Raw genomic sequence first — 17,716 nt, 5'->3', positions numbered from 1 at the left:
AGATCAGTCAAGCTCCAGAATCCACACCAGAGAAGAAGTGTCACATGCAGAAAATAAACAGAAGGAGCAGTAGAAAGAACATCTTGGTGAATGGCACTATGCCCAATGAGTAATTATTGCAAGGTTAGAGATCTGGTGGGGGTGACTCTCTCCTGATGTTTACAGAAGTGGCAGAATTCAACCAGTTCAGTTGGCATTACAGGAGAGAGGCAGAGTCTTGATTGCAAAGAGGTTGTGGGAAGAGAGGACTACATAAATCCCTCTTCTCCAGGGCAACTCTGCATCCCAGCAGAATGGAAAGAGCACCAGTCCCCTGCCACCCACCCTGCATCTCCCCCACTGACTTCTGCTCATTTCCAAGGCCAGAACACACAGCTCCTGGGAATGCACGGAACAAGCAGACACATACACAGGACTGAAAGTCTGACCCGCTGTTACAGACATCTTGGGTCCTTTGCACTCCAGAGAATTAATCCTGTTTCCATTCCCAGAACTTCTGGTGCTGGTTTTGATTTAAGAATTGCACTTCCTAATTTCTAGAGGTCAGGAGGTCAGGGTTGTTATTGTACTATGTTTCCTATAAGCTGCCTTCCTGTGTGGTGCGTCTCCATGTTTTGCCATTTTGGACTAAACCACTGCATACCATGAATTTTCCAGCTCCCAAGGTATCATCCATGATCATTTTAACTACTCAGAAAGGAAAGATCTTCCTCTGCAAGAACAATGAAATTTCAAATAACCAGCTACTTCACACTTACCATCTACAACTTTATCAAGTGCCATCCTTATGTTAATCAAGCAGGAAACTACAACATAAGGATGAGAAAATATTTTCTAAAAATACAAAATAAATACATGAGCAGAATAAGCATGAGCACAGGTCCTGATCCAGTGCCACATTTAGTGAATTACAGTTTATGGAGACTGTCAGATTCTTCAAACTCTATATTCAGCAGCCAGATGTCACTTACCATTATTCCTCAGAAATATAACTGGAATTCCCATCAAATTCTTGGTACTTTTGAAAACAGAATTGAGCAATCAGGGAATGAAACAGTAAAACATTCTGCAGTATTACACTGCAAATTTTTTAGTCCTGTGCCACTGTTCAGGCAGTGCAGATCCCCAGATTCAGCTCTTCTATACTTTTGGCTGAACTTCTGAAGAAAACAAAAAGCATTTTTCAAATACGGCACAGCATAGAACAAATTTCTGAGGATGTATTTAATCAATATTCTTATAATGGCTAATATTTCTAAAATCTTGCCTGTGCACAAGCTACAGAGAACTGCACTGCCGTTGAGGTTCATGTTCAAAGATAAACTGGGCATTGCAGTACAAAATACATCAATGAACTTACAAATTTTATTAACTGATATGAAAAATATCAGTACAAATGATGAATGGCTTCCTGCCCCATGCCTGTTCTTGTCAATAAGTGCAATTCCTTCTGTTTTCTGATTTGCAAAGATTGCTCTAGGGAAAACGACAGAAAAAGCCAGAAGATGCATGATGCTTTCCATCAGTGTCTGCTGTAATGGTTTTTAGCCTGGGGCAACCTCAGGATAAAGTTTTACAGTAGCCTTCTGCAGGTGTGTGCGTGCAGGTTAGCCTGGGTGTGATACAAACCAGGAGCCCTGTGGGTTATTAAGTACGAAAAATGCATTGACAAGAGTATTTACTTGGTTTCACATTGTAAAAGAGGATAAAAGATGCTTTCCTTTGAATAGCCCTGCAGTTCCCTCTTACACACCCTTTGCTGGCAGAGTCTAGCAGTGCCTGGCTCTGGGGACTCAGGGCTACTGTGTCTGTGTGGGAAGGAACAGCAGCACCTTGAAATTTAGTGGGAAAAGGATCACCAAATTTGCCACTTGTTGCAACAGGTTGTGATATGATATAGTTTGTGATATTTAATAATCACCTCCTGCTGTAAAATGGTGAAAAGCCTGTGTGTGGTATGCCACTGTTGAAATTAACGACAGGGGAAGATCATGGAAAGGTTTATGAACTTTGAGTGGGATAGATCTCACTGTCCTCAAAGTCAGAGCTGCTTTCTGTGTAAGCAGCTGCTGCTGAAGCAGATATCCCCTCCTGCCACACCTGGCTGCCTCAGGTATCATGCTCTTCAACAAAACCAAGAGCAAGGGCATACATCCTCAATAAACATCAAGAGAATGAAAGCTACACAATATATTTGGTGAGAATTCGCAACACTTACGGTGTATGAAATAAAACATTGGTGCCATGTGACATTATCACAAAAAAGGTTTTGAGTGTCAGGACCTCCATTTAAAATAAAGTCTCACAAATTATGTCATGGGAAAGCCCGAGTTTCCCTACCCCTCAGTGCAGATGATATTGTGATAGAAAGAAAACACTAGTACACTAGTACAAGATATATATGTTCAGGGCAAATTAATGGCACCATCATTTTAGTCTATTTGTGCATTTTACCTTAGATTTCTAATAAAGATGGATGAACATAGAGCATGCAAAATTTCAGCAATGGATTTTGGTCATATTATGTTTTCATTAACTTGAGAATAAAATGTCATTTAGGTAAAAAAACAACATATATTTAAACCAAATATTTCCTATATGCTAATAAGGGTGGGGGAGTGGGGGGAAGAATGGGGTCTTTTTTATTAATTTTTTTAAAACCTTTTCAAAGTTGCTATAAGGTGTCTTTTCAGAGTTCATCTTTAAACCCTTATTGAAACATTGTTTTCAAACAAATGACCTTCAGGAAAATTCACCTCATCAGTATCTTTGAAAAGCTACAAAACTGTCAGCAGCAATACTTAAATATTCATAAGCTGCTTTTAATGTGGTACCCGTGAAAGTACACAAGAAGGGTGGACTGCAATTTCTGCTAAGCAAAGAGTAAAAAATAATTCAAACCATAAGAATTCAGAGAATTTGACCTTGAATAACTTATAGTTATCAATCTAACAATGTGCACTACTTTTTCTTTGGACCCAGTGCTTTTCTATTTTGGAATACAATGAGCAAGGAATCTTTAATCTGCTCATGCAGAGCTAATGACACCTCCAAAGAGAAAAAAACTATTATTCCTTCCCAGAAATTTCTGCATCTGGCTCTTTCTGGAACTGATACTGAAGTATGGCATTCTGATATGTTTCAAGCAGAAAGGAAACTTTGAAGATTCTGTTTAAAATAAATCAGAATTCCAAAACACATGGATGCTCATTATGCAAGTGTTCAAATAGATAGGAAACATATTTATAGACAAACCAAGGTCTTTTTAATGAACTGAGTAGTGGAAAGAAAGAATAAACAAGAAAGAATTTTTCTTTCTATTTTCTCTTTCTGTGAAAGTGTCAGGCAAAAATGGCAAGTGAAAGAAATTCTTTCACTGTAGAGTTATTTCTACCACTTCAGCAATGGGTGTGGGAAACAATTTCAGTTATTAACACGTAAGTCAGACACTTGAATATATTAAGCATTGTAGGAACATCACAACTTTATCATGCCAATACTAAGACACTTCCCACACTCCTTATCACTGGAGTACTTTTGATTCCCCAACAGTTACACTAACCATATCTAGGCTGGCTTGATCACCTTGGTAATCCAGACTCAAATGCATCTGATCTTGATGAGCACAAAATAAAAGATTTTTTTAAAAAATTACTACCAATTTTTCTGGAAAGAGCAGCTACTATGAGGTTGAAATAGGACCCCAATACATATTGTCTTATTAACAAGAGGAATCTGTGAGCACCTGCAGATCTCAAGGCTCCTGGATGGTGAATCTACCTGCCATATTTTACCTGCTGCATTCTGGTTTTTTAGAGCTGCTGATCTAGTTCTCATTCCACTTACACATCATTTAGTTAACTGAGAGCACTGGGACCATCTGCAGTCCAGTTGGACAAAAGGAAAAACTCCAGCAATGAGACTGAAGAGGAGCTACTCAGCCCTGTGGCAGCTGAAGAGCCTGCTCTCCAAAGCCCTCACCCCTGTCCCCAGGGAGCCATAAAGCAGCCCCAGAGCCAGCCAGCAAGGCACAAGCAGGACACTCTGCTTCCACCACTTGGCTGACCCTGCAGGCTCTCAGTTATCTTCAGGGAATCAAGAGCTAGAAGCTGCTTGCTCTTTTAACATTGCTGAGTTTCATAGTCATCACACTAATGATTTTATTGTAAACTACTTAACACAATAAAAATTTAAGGAAAGCTAAATTGGTGCTTCTTTGTGTGCTGCAATTTCACTGCAAGTAGGTTTGTGGCATAAACAGAACTTTTCCTCAAAGAGCTTACAGTATTTCTCTTTTTGTTTTGCTTTGACCATTACATCAAATTTAAATTAATTACTCAAGTTTCATGCTTTTAGCATTAATTTCAGATGTAAGAAATGCTTGTGTTTTTACACACCCCTCAATTTTCAAGCCAGATGTACTGTAAAATGGCCTGCACACATGATATTGTAAAATAAGTGTTGTAAATTGTTCCTTTGCACATTGTTACAAATATTTTGGATATTTTCACCAGTGATCTTTAGCCAGCTCTATTTCTGTGAAAGCATGTTTGTCTGCCATGGGTTACCATCTAAACTCTACTAACTGGGCAGTTCTGTGTTTTTGGTCTCCCTTCGAACAGAACTAATCTTAAACCACCAAAACAATCACCTGTCTAGATAGGTAACTAAAAACTTACAGTGTCAGCTGTTCAAGGAGCAAACTCTCAAGGTGTGTAGGATGGGTATTGTTGGGGTGACCAGGAAAAGGGATGCTGGGATTCTGAGAGACTTGGGTTTTGGGAGGAACCAGACCAGGCAGTTTTGCAGGCAAGAGGTTGACATTTGAGCCATGGACACTGTGAATGGAGAAAACTGGAACATCAGATCACATGAGGACAGAGCAGAAATGCAGAAAGGCTGACGCCTCAGCCCTGCCAGCCCTCCTGGAGCTTTCTGCTCCATCAGTGCCTCTGTGGGAGCGTGCTGGAGGAGCTCTGCTCCTGTCTGCTGCCTCCAAACCCATGAGGCAAAGCCAGCAACAACAGAACAGCATATTTTCTTTACACATGACAACCTCCACCCATTGAACTGAACCGGAGTCAAGACATTTTGGCACGTTAATAAATAAAATGTATTCTGCCTGAAATAAGTTAATATAAGGACTGATGCATCTGTGTTCCAGCATTCACTCTGGAATGAGATAACCCCACAACAAAAACACTTTATGCACTTCACCTTTACCCTTTGCCACTTAATGCATACAGAAGCTTTGGGATTTGCAAATTTTGAGCTTTAAAAAATTATCTTAATAAAAGGACCTTGGAAATCATGAGTAGTTTTTAATTACATTGATTTTTAGAATGATAAAATGACATATTTGAGTTTCAGACAAGTCTTATTTTCTTAATTCACAGGGCAATAACAGTTATACTTTCCTGCAGATCATGTGAGCCTTTTAATATAATTTTATGGTTTTAGCATATTATCTCGGACTAGAATTTTTTAAAAAAATGTTAGTCTGCATCTGTCTGAACCCATAATTCCATATCTGAAAACAAAGTCTCACTCTGTTTTTCCTAATAACACAAACCATCTTTTTAGAAGTCCAACTTCTTTAAGATGTAAATTGCCTTTCTGCCTTTAAGAGTATTTTTATACTTAATACACTTGAAAGAAATATGGTTTTATATAATTTATTTTATTATAAACTGCCCTCGCTTTCCCAAGATTTGGCCTGTTTCATGAGATGACTGCCTTGGAAAGCATATTTGGATGTCCAAGTTATTTTCACAGTTGCTAGCTATCCTTTCCCCAATTTCTGTGTACTTTGGGAAGGACAGGGCCTGGACAGAGTCACAGCTATGAGAATCTGCAAAGCAAAATAACCACCCACGAAATGAGCAACCACTTTAGACCTTGCTGCAGCAGAAGCAGAGAGGTATAGATCTGTCTGCCAGCTTTTTACCAATCCAGCCTTGTAAGAAAATTTCTGCCACGTGATCTCCTTGAAGGACACGTGTTTATTTAAAAGCTGCTTTGATTTTTTTTTCTTTTTAATTATGGCAAAGAAATTGATTACATGCTGTCCAGAGATTCCTTTTCTAGGCTGTGCAGTTTTTTCAACATTTGTTAATAATTTTTTCAGGAGCATAAATAATGTGTGTAAACTCAGGGATTATTCTAACTCACCTGGATAAAGTGGTATTTTTGGTGCTGCAGGCTTAGGCATATGCAGTAACATGGAGAGACCTTTATGTTCTACAATAAATGGACCCCAGTTTCTTTGAAAACCTGAAATTAATATGTTGATTCATTAGTCACTGAGCAGTAAAACCAAGGTGAAAGCAGGTTAGGAAATTGCATTAGATGGAACTTTTTTTGTCTCCTCAGCTTTGAAAACCTCTCCGATGATCGGAATACACAAAACTAAAGACTAATTGTGTTGAGGAGTGCTTGCAAACGATGTTACTCATTTCCCTGGAATGTTTGGATTGCAGATCCTTGGTCCTGGCCACATCTGTCTTTTCCATTTTGAACTGAGCTTTACACCTCTGCCCTCTTAATTATCCTGCACTTTTATATCCATCTTCAACAGTCCTATTTTGTATTTTTCATTCAGATAACTCAAGGAGAAATGCCACAGATTTAAAAAAAAGTAAAATATTACCAATCCACAATTTCCCGCAGCCTTTTCAATAAAAATATCCCTGATATTTTTTGAATTAGAAAATTTCAGACTATTGCTGGCTGAACTTTCTGAGTTAATTAAAAAATCTGGGTGGCTAGATCCCTAGATTGCATCTGCAAAATTAGTTTCTGTCTCTGCTGGAAAATAGGAAATGATTATTTTTTTGTTTACTATGCTTAAACATCTATTTTCTTCCCCTGAAATACCCATAGTAGTATCTGGACATAAAGTTAGTCTTAACTCCTCAGTTTTTGGTTTCACACTTCATTACTTTGGTCTTCACTAATACTATAATCCTCAACTGGCCAAACATCTCTTTTCTTACAAAACATTCCACTGTGTTCCTCTTCAGAGTTATTTATCAAATACCCTTCTAGTACCTTCACCTAGCTCATTAAAAACCACTTTACAAATATTTTTGTCCCCTACCTTCTGTAAAATGAAGCAAAGGAGCCATGTTGAGACATAACTTTTCCTGCATGTCTACAAAAATTCCCACTAATGCTCCTCTCTTTTGTGGAAGTCTTAATGGCAGAGAAGCACAAAAATTTTACAAATATCATACAAAAACTCTCACAGAAGTTAAGACATTGGTCTTAAATCATTTTTATTCTTTTTCTGGGAAAAGTGAAAAATATTTTCTTCCTGACCTCTGTACAAATAATAAATATTTGTAATTGTACACAGCATCTTCTTTACTTTCCAAATTGCTATCTACAGAAAGCATGATCAGAGCCTCTGTATGGTCAGTAAACTGTAGACTTCACTAAAGAAAAACCATGTAAAGTTTATAAAGTCCCATGAAAATTGATACATATGGAAAGTTTGCTATAAATTAAGTTGGGAAGACCTATGTAGAGAAAAATTTGAATCTTCAATGTTCTGTTTATCTGATACTGAGGCTTCAGTGTTTACTTTGCATCAGTCTGTGTTTACAGTGGGTTTGTGGACATTAGATTAGATAGCAATGAGATGTGTAAAAGCCTGGGAAAAAATGAACAGTTGACTTCTAGTTCCAGAAAACATATAAACTGTCAGTAACTTTTGATACCATAATGACCAATAAGTACATGTTATTAAATAAGCTTCATATATTTCAGCTTCTGAGTGGATCACTGTGGGCTTTTTTGTGGGATTTTTTCAGTTATAGGGTATTCTTTCTAAGGCAATCATATCCAGAAGAGCTCTTGGTCTTTTCCCCAGAGCCAATAAAAAAAAAAAGAACTAGAATTTTCAACTTGGTGTTCTAAATTTATGTCCATTCTCAAATATAAAAATAAGACATTTTTATCATTATAACCAATATATCAGTAGAACAAAGTTCAAAATTATTTGATTCAGTGGAATTATTTGAACTAAGTCTCCTGATGTCTGGGTACATCTTTCAAGGTAAACACAGTATTTTGAAATGAATACCTCTTGATTCCTGTTGTCAAATCCATTTCCCTTGCTCTCATGAAGACCTAACAATCAAGGCAAACTGGAACTTAATATTAGGAGAGTATTAAATTGACAATGTATCAGTTTTTGGAAGTTCTGTGTTTATGTATGTTGTAAACAATTATTTCCTTGTAAAAGGTATAATTCAGCATAAACATCTTAAGACATTTAATGTGTTTTCTAACCATGTGTAGAAAATACGTTCACTTCCATAACTTTATGCAATATTTCATTTATACTGGTTTGTGGGTTGATTTTTGGTTTTCAAGGCTTTTTCAATCGTTAAAGAGACCTGAAATAAAAGACAAATTTTTATTAGGACACAATATGTGGCCCTGTGTTAGGAAATAGATTTGGTGGATAACCAGCAAAACCTAGAGAAGTGCAGTTTCTAAGGTCTTATATCCTCAGTCTTGAAACAAGAAGAAGAATCTCCAAAGAGAGCCTGAACAGTTATTTAGAGACTAGCAGCATTTCCTACATTTTGAAATGGCAGTTTCTTTTCAAGTGCCTTAAAAGATGGAAAGAAGAAAGAACCGACTCTGGACATCTACGCAGATGTTAATGTATCAAAGCATTTGTGCTTCCTCTACAATTTTGTGAGCACAGTAGCAGAAATTTTGGATCTACTATGTACATACAACCATGAAGAGACATTTTTCTTTGGTTATCCAGAAACCTTATGCCCAAAAGTATTTAAAATTGCAAACTCTCACTTTTATGGTAGCTCTGATAGATCTTCTGAGGCTAACTACGTTGTACTTCGTGACATTGATGAAAGGTGTTTTGGAACCTAGCTTGGAGGACTGAATCTCACGAAGATTCCACTGACAGGAACAAATTAATTGTAAATCAGCTAAAATCTGAGAAACATGAGGCATTGTGGAGGGAAAGAGCTTAATCAGGAGTGAGATAGCATGGGAGATGGGCTACAGAGCCTCAACAATGTTTGACTTCTGGAAGACAAGAAAAGATTTAGTTTGGGGATGTTATCAATAAAGGCAGAGCTCTGATTAAAAAAAAAAGATGAAAAACCAGAAGAGAGACAAAAGTTTGTGCTTCTGGACAACTCAAATTGTCAATTTTACTCTGTTCCCATACTTAGAACTATGCAAGTTCTGATGCAAATGGATCTGATAAAAAATTGAAGAACGAGCTTCAAAAGTTGCCTTTTTACAGTTCCAATGTAATTTTAAGCCAAAATTGCTGGTTGTGGTCTTAGTCTGAAAGGAGAATATGCAAAATCTCCAAGTCTTTATGGTAACTCAAATGAACAAGACATGCTGAATCTGCAAATGAGAGACTTTCTCTACCAAATTTTTGACTGACCTGATAAATCCTGCTTCCTTTGTACATGGCACAAAAAGGCAGTAGTCCGAGAATTAAATTTAATTAAAATTAAATTAAAAAATTAAAAGAGAAATAAAAATTGCAGCGCACGATCATGCACTGACAGATGTGTAAACTGGTTGACCTAAAAAGCCCTTTCCACTTCTAGTGTCCAAGACTTTGCAAGCTTTGTGAGAGAGTATTTTTTTATTAAAACTCAACTGAAGATGAGTTTGCTTGGAAAATGAACAATTTTTTTAGTAAAAGAGAGGAATAATTCTCCATATAGGCTTGTGAGCTGTTGACACAGCATTTGGCAGCATCCAGGGCAGTAGGCAGCTTCTCTATAGGCAGGTCAGAGCAGAGGGCCGTTTCAACAACAGCTTTTAGCAAACCTAGTAGCTTTTACTACGTGTTTCCCCCATACGCTAAAATAGGATTCTTACAATCTGCTTCCACTTCCTACTGCTTATGCAGTGCTGTCATTATAGTGCAAGCCTTCTATTGTCATTACATTACAAGTGTTCCATATTGCTACAGTTTCATACCTCCTTGATGTTTCTTATAGGCATCTCCTCTAGGCCCTGACTCCTCCTTGTCCTCACAGCAGCCAACTGACTCCAGTTCCCCCAACCAACCAATCCATTCTTCTATAACACTCTTCTTATTGGCTACAGCTGTGGCCTGGTAAAGTCAGGCCTGTTCCCAATCTCTAATAGTTGGCTCAGCTGCAACTCTTTAGGGGGTAAGATTACTTTCTATGCTACCTTTATTCTCTTATGTTCTGTCCCCCTACAATGTAGCACTTGGAATATGAACTGAATATAAAAGTGCAGCACTCAGAAGTCTGATCAGCCCTCAAAGAAAAGAGCTACAACTACAGGTCATGCTGGAGTTCATTCTGTGCCCAATTTCACTGAAAGGAAGTGAATACATTACTAGACATTACCATCTACAGCTCCTAAGTGATACTTTTTCCCTCCAATACTGTAAAGCAAAAAATGAATTATTTCCTTTTTTTTTTTTTTTTTTTCTGATGCCTTTGTAAAGCCAGTGCTGTCAGATGGGGTTGTTGTGCAGCTGTGAGCCGCTACAAAGGATGTCAAAGCACAGTGTGCAGGTGCTCTCTGTACAGACTGAGAGTGGGACTCCCACACCCTATACCATGAAGGAAACTGCTGCTGCTCAGTTTGGCAAGAACAAAACAACTTGAAAGACTTCTAAAAGATATTACTTGAGAAATCAAGATTCAGAGTTTCAAAGTAATAAGATTACATTACAAACTCATACATCCTGTAAATATAAACAGTTAAATTAAGGCTGCTTTTGATGAATGGAGGGCAACATGATGTGGTTTTAAAGGATTGTAGGTTCTAGACCACATGTTTTCTTAGGGGATGTGGGATGCTACCTAAGGGAAAACTTATTTCCTGACAGCGTGGGTAGCATTAGATTTTATACTGAACCTTTTGTGAAGTTCTGTGTTGGAGAAGCCAGGAAAAATAATTACAACTCTACTTTGCTAGATAATTCCTTGATTTATGTTAATTTCCTTGAATATTTCTTCAAAAGGATTGTTAAGAAATTCTAGTAGGACTTTGGAAATTTAGATTTTTGTAAATGTATGTTTTACACCAGAAAAAAATCCCAGTGTTTATTTATGATCACTTAGTGTGTAAGAGTTGTTTATAAAATCACACAGATGCTCACACTTAATAGCCCAGGAATCAAGAATTAAAAGCAAATGCACATTGCTGTAAATTATTACACGTGCTCTTGTTTTTCCAAGTCTCCATAATGAGATAAAAACACATGAACTCTAATCAAATGGGTGATATTGTAAAGCATTAAACAGAGTATCAGAAGCAACAGAAAATGAAAGAAGATACCTTGTGTCACTTCTGATGCTTGACTGCATGCAGGATTACAGTACATGTGGGTATTAAGCAACACTAAACCAGAGGTGAAGTTTAAAAGATAACTTGAAAATGGGACAAAAGAATATATAACCCAAAGGGAACATCAGACTTTGCAAAACTCATTGCCTTAAAAAACAGCTGTTGTCCTGACTTGGTACTAAATAGCCATGAGGTTTATCTAAAGATCAAAAGAAATGGACCTGATATTAAAATGCAGACATGATTGAAACAACAAAAATAGTCAGTTAAGTGTCTTCTCCTCAGACAGATTAGAAAAAAGTTTTAAAACAAAATGTAGTTAACTACAAATTCAGTTAATTAGTTAAAAAACGGAACAGGATTCTTAACTAACTCAGAAAACAAAGGCTACAAGACCTATGAGCAGCTTACTACCAGCTCAACTACTTTTTGGAGCATGGTCACACTACTGTGAAAATTGCAGCTTTCCATATTCTCAACTGCACACCATTTAACCAAAGAGTTTGCTAGAAACAAAGAATGCAAATAAGGCAAACCATCATTAGCTCTTTAGACTTGTACGGAAAGAAAAATGGTATGAAATGGGTCTGTTTTGGTAAATTGAAAGAACAGGATGAAAATCTTTTCTGAATTACAGACTTTGGAATGAATAAAAATAACATACTGTGCGTATCTATGAGGTCTGTGTCCCACTCTTCTCTCTGTTTCCATTACAGATTTCATTTGCTATTGGCTTCTCTGCAGGCAAACTGCTTCATATCTGCACTGAAGACAAATTCATCATTAAAAATTACTCTCCTCCTTTCTCTAAGAAAAAGCACTTCAATTTTATTCTGTTTCTTAAATATTTTGATTTCTGAAAATTCCTTTAATTGTGCAAAACTAAACTATATGCTATTCCTACCTAAGTCCACAGGTAACAGCAGCATTTTAAATACTCTGGCCTTGCCCTTATCACCATTAACATGATGGACATGAAGCCCTAAGAAACCTATGCACTCAGTGCATGTTTTATTCCTGCAATCATATATACACACTGACTACATTATATATTTACATATGCCATACAGCATATAAATAATTTCATTTATTCCCTCCATATTTCCCTCCCTGTATTCCCTGAAATAATCTGCTGTCATGAGGCTTTGATTTGAGCTGTTACAACTCAATAAAGAGAGGGATTCTTTTACTGTGCTTCAGACAGACATCCAGAATATTGACTACTTTATGTTATAATAACTATTCATTATTTATTTGTATTTTTATATAGTCCTAGAGTTGCCCAGTGAGATTAGTAGTACTTGTAAATTTAAATAAGCCATCAATACTGGATGCCTGGATATTTATAAGGGAGAGCACCTGATTCATAAATATTTATAGCTATTTAGGAGTAACACATGGATCACCATTCTCAGTGTGGCCTTATTTCATGAAGAAACAAAGAAATCTAAGTCACAGATAAGAAAACTGTCCCTCTCCTATGCAAAACATCTTTGTAAATTTGGGGTGTGCTATATCCAGCTCATAGGAACATAATTGCATTATCTTAAGAGATGGTTCTATGGAAGTATCAGGCAGTTGCTATTAAGCACTGCATTAATTAGTCTGGCAGCTGGGTCACTACTCTTTTCCCACATTCTTTCCTTCATCGAAGGTGTTACATGGTCAGAAGCATAATTTACTTCACTTAACACTGTCCTTTTATTGATGAACCACTGTGCATCAGGGAGTTTGCTGCAAAACGTGGTATGCATCACTTATTTAGGACAAGAACATTATTTTCCCTATACTGGATCAGACTAAAGGCCCTGCTAGACTCAAATTCTGGTTTGACCAGTAACCAACTGCAGATTCCTCAACAGGAGTCCTAGAGCAGGACAATTAGAAACTGATACTCTCCCAGAGTAAAACTGCTTCTAGCAATTTACAGCTAAGGGATTTCCTAAGCAACAAGCAGTGTTTCTGTTTTAATGTCTTCCAAATGTGATTTTGCTATTTTTTTTGGTTTATTTTCCTTGCAAGTTCTCTGGGAAAATTCGGAACCTATACAAACAGCATTCAGAGCATCCCATGGCAAGGCCCAGGGCCTTGGCAGTTTGAATTGCATTGTATTGTGTGAAGAAATAATCCTTTTGTGTAGTTTGTTACTGGCATTTGCTAGTTTCATTCAATGACCTCTAGCGCAAGGCAGCACAGAACCATTCCTTATTTATCTCTTTCATTCTTCTCATTATTTCATAAACCACTCAAAGTGTTTCTCCAGGATTTGCTTTTGAGGCTGGGGAGTATTGGTCAAATTGTTGTTCTCTAGCCAAATTGTGACCTCAAAACCTTCTCCTCCAGCTGAGAGACACAGGCATGGAATTGCTCTGAGCTCAGACCGATGGACCTGGAGAGAAACAGAATGTGTCCCTTCCCATCTTTCCCACAAAAGAGTTCAGCTTATCACATGTATGGTCGCTGTTTTGTTGACAGAAGATTGATCATTGTTCCAGGAACATGAATTACCCTCTGACTTTTAAGATAAACTCAGAAATTACTGAAAGTAACAGGGGCAGCTGGGCAAGAAATAAGCAGAGAAGAACCAGAATATTTCATGCAAAGTATACCTGAACTTGTTCTTTTCAAAATCATAGAATTTTTCTCAGTTGTTCTTTGTGACTTGTTTTTAGAGGGCTATTTTTTTATTAATCTTCAACAATCATAATACAAGACTGTATGACTTTAAAGATCATGTGACCGTTTGAATATGTTGTATAAACAGAATGAGTTTGGAAAATACCACCAGAATGTCCAGAATATTTTATTTTGCAAAATTTACTGTTTTGGTTTTGGTTGATGAGAATAATTGGGCTGAAACGGAAACAGCTGCCACATTCAGCAGACTGTATCAAAACAAAACCAATAATTTTCTGAGAAGAAAACCTATCAAGAAAGAAAACTATTGCAGGCTGCGTATTTCAACATCATATAACCATTGCTTTCGCTCTGTTCTTTCAAAATACTTACTCACTCATTTTCTTGCTCAAAATTTAAATTTCAATGTAGTCATGAGCTAAAGCTTAAGGAAACTTCATTCGTACAGGACAAAGCTGGCACATCATCCCTTCTGTCTGTACAGTCCCTCAGCTGTAATACATCCTGTAAAAAAGTGTGTTCATAACTAGATATGGACATTTCAGGTCCAAACCTTATGTTTTTCAACTCAGTTCTCCTTTTGAGGCTCAGCTGCATAAGGGAGGTTTCAACACTAAAATGATACCTAATGCAAAAAATATTGGACAGATTTAAGTAAGTTGAGAATCATCCCAGGCTCTAAAAGATGATTTATCACAAAAAAGTCAGCCATCACCACCTAACCTGCATTTTTCTACATTTGGCCAATTAGATTTTAGTATATACAGAAAGAACAAGAATTTCAAAATTCTGAATGAATAATGAGGCTCAGATATCCGTCAGTGTATGGATTTTGCTTAATTGCAACTTGAACACTAAGAGGTGTGTAACTGTAGAATTGCTTGTTCCAAGGTTGTCAAGAGGGCTAATTTGTTTACATAAACCAATGCTCCTTCATTTTTTATTTAGATTGCCTACAGTAAATGCTTATTTTCCTCAAAACTGGAAAATGAGATTGGAATTTTTTATGGCTAAAATTAGGAAAAAATGCCATAGGAGTCTAATGGATTACAGAAGATGTGATCCTTGGCTTCTGAAATTGTAAATAAAAGATTTTGTTACTGCAAAAATGTTGCAGGAAAGAAAATATACAGGGGTCCCACGCAGGCAAGGCGTCATAACAGCAACCTTATAGTTTCAAATGTCTTAAACAGGAAGTTTGTTTGCAAGAGGAAAACTTCAAAATTATCATCTATGACATGACAATCAATGCGCGGGGGCGTGAACGGCCCTGGAATCCGGCTATCTGGTGAGGGGCGAAGGCCAGGGCCCCTGCGCATCAGAAAACAGCCCCCCTCGGCATCTTGGCTTTGGGCTGAGCTGGGTGATAGCTCGGAGCAGCGCGGTGAGAGACGAATTAGGAGGTGACCACTTGCTGGGGGTAAACTGTCGGTTTATTACAGAAGAACCAACAAGGAGGGGAAACACCCAGCAAATGGCCCCGAACAAGGGGCAGGAGAGGGTTTTAAAGGGAAAAGGGGGGAAGAAGGCAGGGAAACTCGGCTATCCAATAGAAATACATATTTAGAAGTACAAAACATAACTAATATACTAAAGTAACTAACTGTTATTAATCATAAGAAGAGCTCCGGGGCTACAGCCAACCATACCTCCCAGAGAAAAGAAAATTCTCGAAACCTGGGAGGAGAAAAAGAGTGATTAACTGACCCCAAAGAAGAAACAACTTTCACTTTATAAGAGAAACCAAAAGAAGAGCAGTTTCATTTCCATAGCAACCTAACTAGCAGAGTAGCAGCAAGAAATAATACAGAAAATAAAAAGAGCAAACTAACGAACTTAAGAACACACCACAAATCAAGAGCCCATTTCCACAGGATTTAGTGGCAGCCTTAATGGTAATATCAAAATAATTAAAAAAAATGTATCTTTATTCTATATGAGCTATAGGAATATAATGTTAACAAAAAACAAAAAATGTCTCTGTCTTATTTATATTAAAAAAAATTATGTGTAATCTTTCAAGAGAATAATTTCTACTTACATTGACCTTGCATTCAGTTTCCCAGGTCTTGCATCTGTTTTTTTTTTTTCTCCTCTGTTTTCAGATTGACATACCACAGAAGCTGCACATACCTTGTTTGAGTTTGTCTTGTTAGCTTTTGTATATTTCCCCCTAATTCTGTAAAAGCAAAAATGCTATTATGTTTACACAAGGTCCTAGCTCAGCAAAGCATTTGCACTTAGTATTAAATATCTGAATAATCCCAGTTAAATCAGTACAATATTTCATAGAAGTGCTGCATATGGTCTAAAGTTGTACCTTCTGGATTTTCATGCAATGTGTTTTGGCTAAATTTAACATAACCTATTAGGTTAAAGTAATGTTCTAAATGAAATACTCTAAACTGAATGTTTATTAGGATATGAGCATCTCCATGCAAAGAAAAAGTTGTGTACTGAAAGAATGGGACTCCTAATCATATCATGATGTGGTTTCACTAAATATTTTGTTAGATGTAACAGTGACAAAACCTGCAGGAAGAAGCAGTCTACAGGAATACTCTGTTTTTTGTGTGCAGAGAGCAGCAATGCTGGACTACATCACAGATTATCAATACAGATTATCAAGACATTGATCCCTTTGAGCTCCTGCAGACTTTGTTCTCTGGGTATGACACAATCAGCAGCAAAATATCAGCACACCAGTAAAAGGTGTTACTTCCTATTATTATTCTTCAGTGTGCATCCCAATGACACTAAAAAAGGAGGCAAAGGGAAGGACTGCAAGAACTATCACAGAATCATGGAATATCCTGAACTGGAAGAGATCCACAAGGATCATCGAAGTCCAACTCCTGTCCCTGCACAGGACACTCCCAAGAATCTATCCATATTGTAATTGATAAATTCATAACTGTCTATGCTGTTATTTACAAATACGCACAAAAATCACATGGTCTAAGAGTCTTGAGGGTTTCCCCTGGTGTTCCAGTCTGGTAAGCACTTGAATGAGAAAAAAAAAAGTTGTGGCAAAGAGGAAGTAAAACCCTACAGATTTCTGAACGGTAAACTCAGAAGAGAATTCATTTGGAGGGAAAAGTTTGTATACAGTAGAAAAAAAAATGTTTCCTCTCCATTTAGTCCAAGGTTTTTGGGAAATATGTTTTTTGAAGGCCAAAATGCAGAGACTAGAATGACTGAACAGAAAGGTCAGTCATGAGCAGCAGCAAGAGTTTCTTCCGAGAGCCTCCTGTTTTGGAGGACTCATTACTTCTCTTTCTCACCACTACAGTATTTTAAATCAAATTGTGTCAGCTGCATGGCTGCCATCCATACATTCTGGCTTCGGAGGAACACGGACTGCTGACTTGCCAGAGACGTAAGCTGAAGTGTGGGAAGGTTTGTGTCTTATAAAATGGTTCAGCTGTGCCAGAGAAAAGTAATAGCCAAAAATCAGAGCAGTCAGTGTTTCTTAAAATGAATAAAGCAGGGAAATACCTGCTGGAGAGGCCAAGAGCCCCTGATAGCTTCATTCATGCAGAACTGCAAGGCTGTGATATGAGCAGCTCTGGTCACAGCACTGGTGGCCCAGGAAAGCTACTATCCTCATTTTCTGTGGGGTGCTTCTGACTATTATGCAATTCATCTTAAATTAATGAACTCAAAAGTATAATTTAATAATGATTTGGAAACTTGGCAGCATCACTAGCCTTCTATATTTTCGTAGAGGCCAAAGTGAAAG

The sequence above is a fragment of the Zonotrichia albicollis genome, chromosome 10, assembly GCF_047830755.1.
Source record: "Zonotrichia albicollis isolate bZonAlb1 chromosome 10, bZonAlb1.hap1, whole genome shotgun sequence".
Classification (NCBI taxonomy): domain Eukaryota; kingdom Metazoa; phylum Chordata; class Aves; order Passeriformes; family Passerellidae; genus Zonotrichia; species Zonotrichia albicollis.
Note: the sequence above shows the minus strand (reverse complement) of the source record.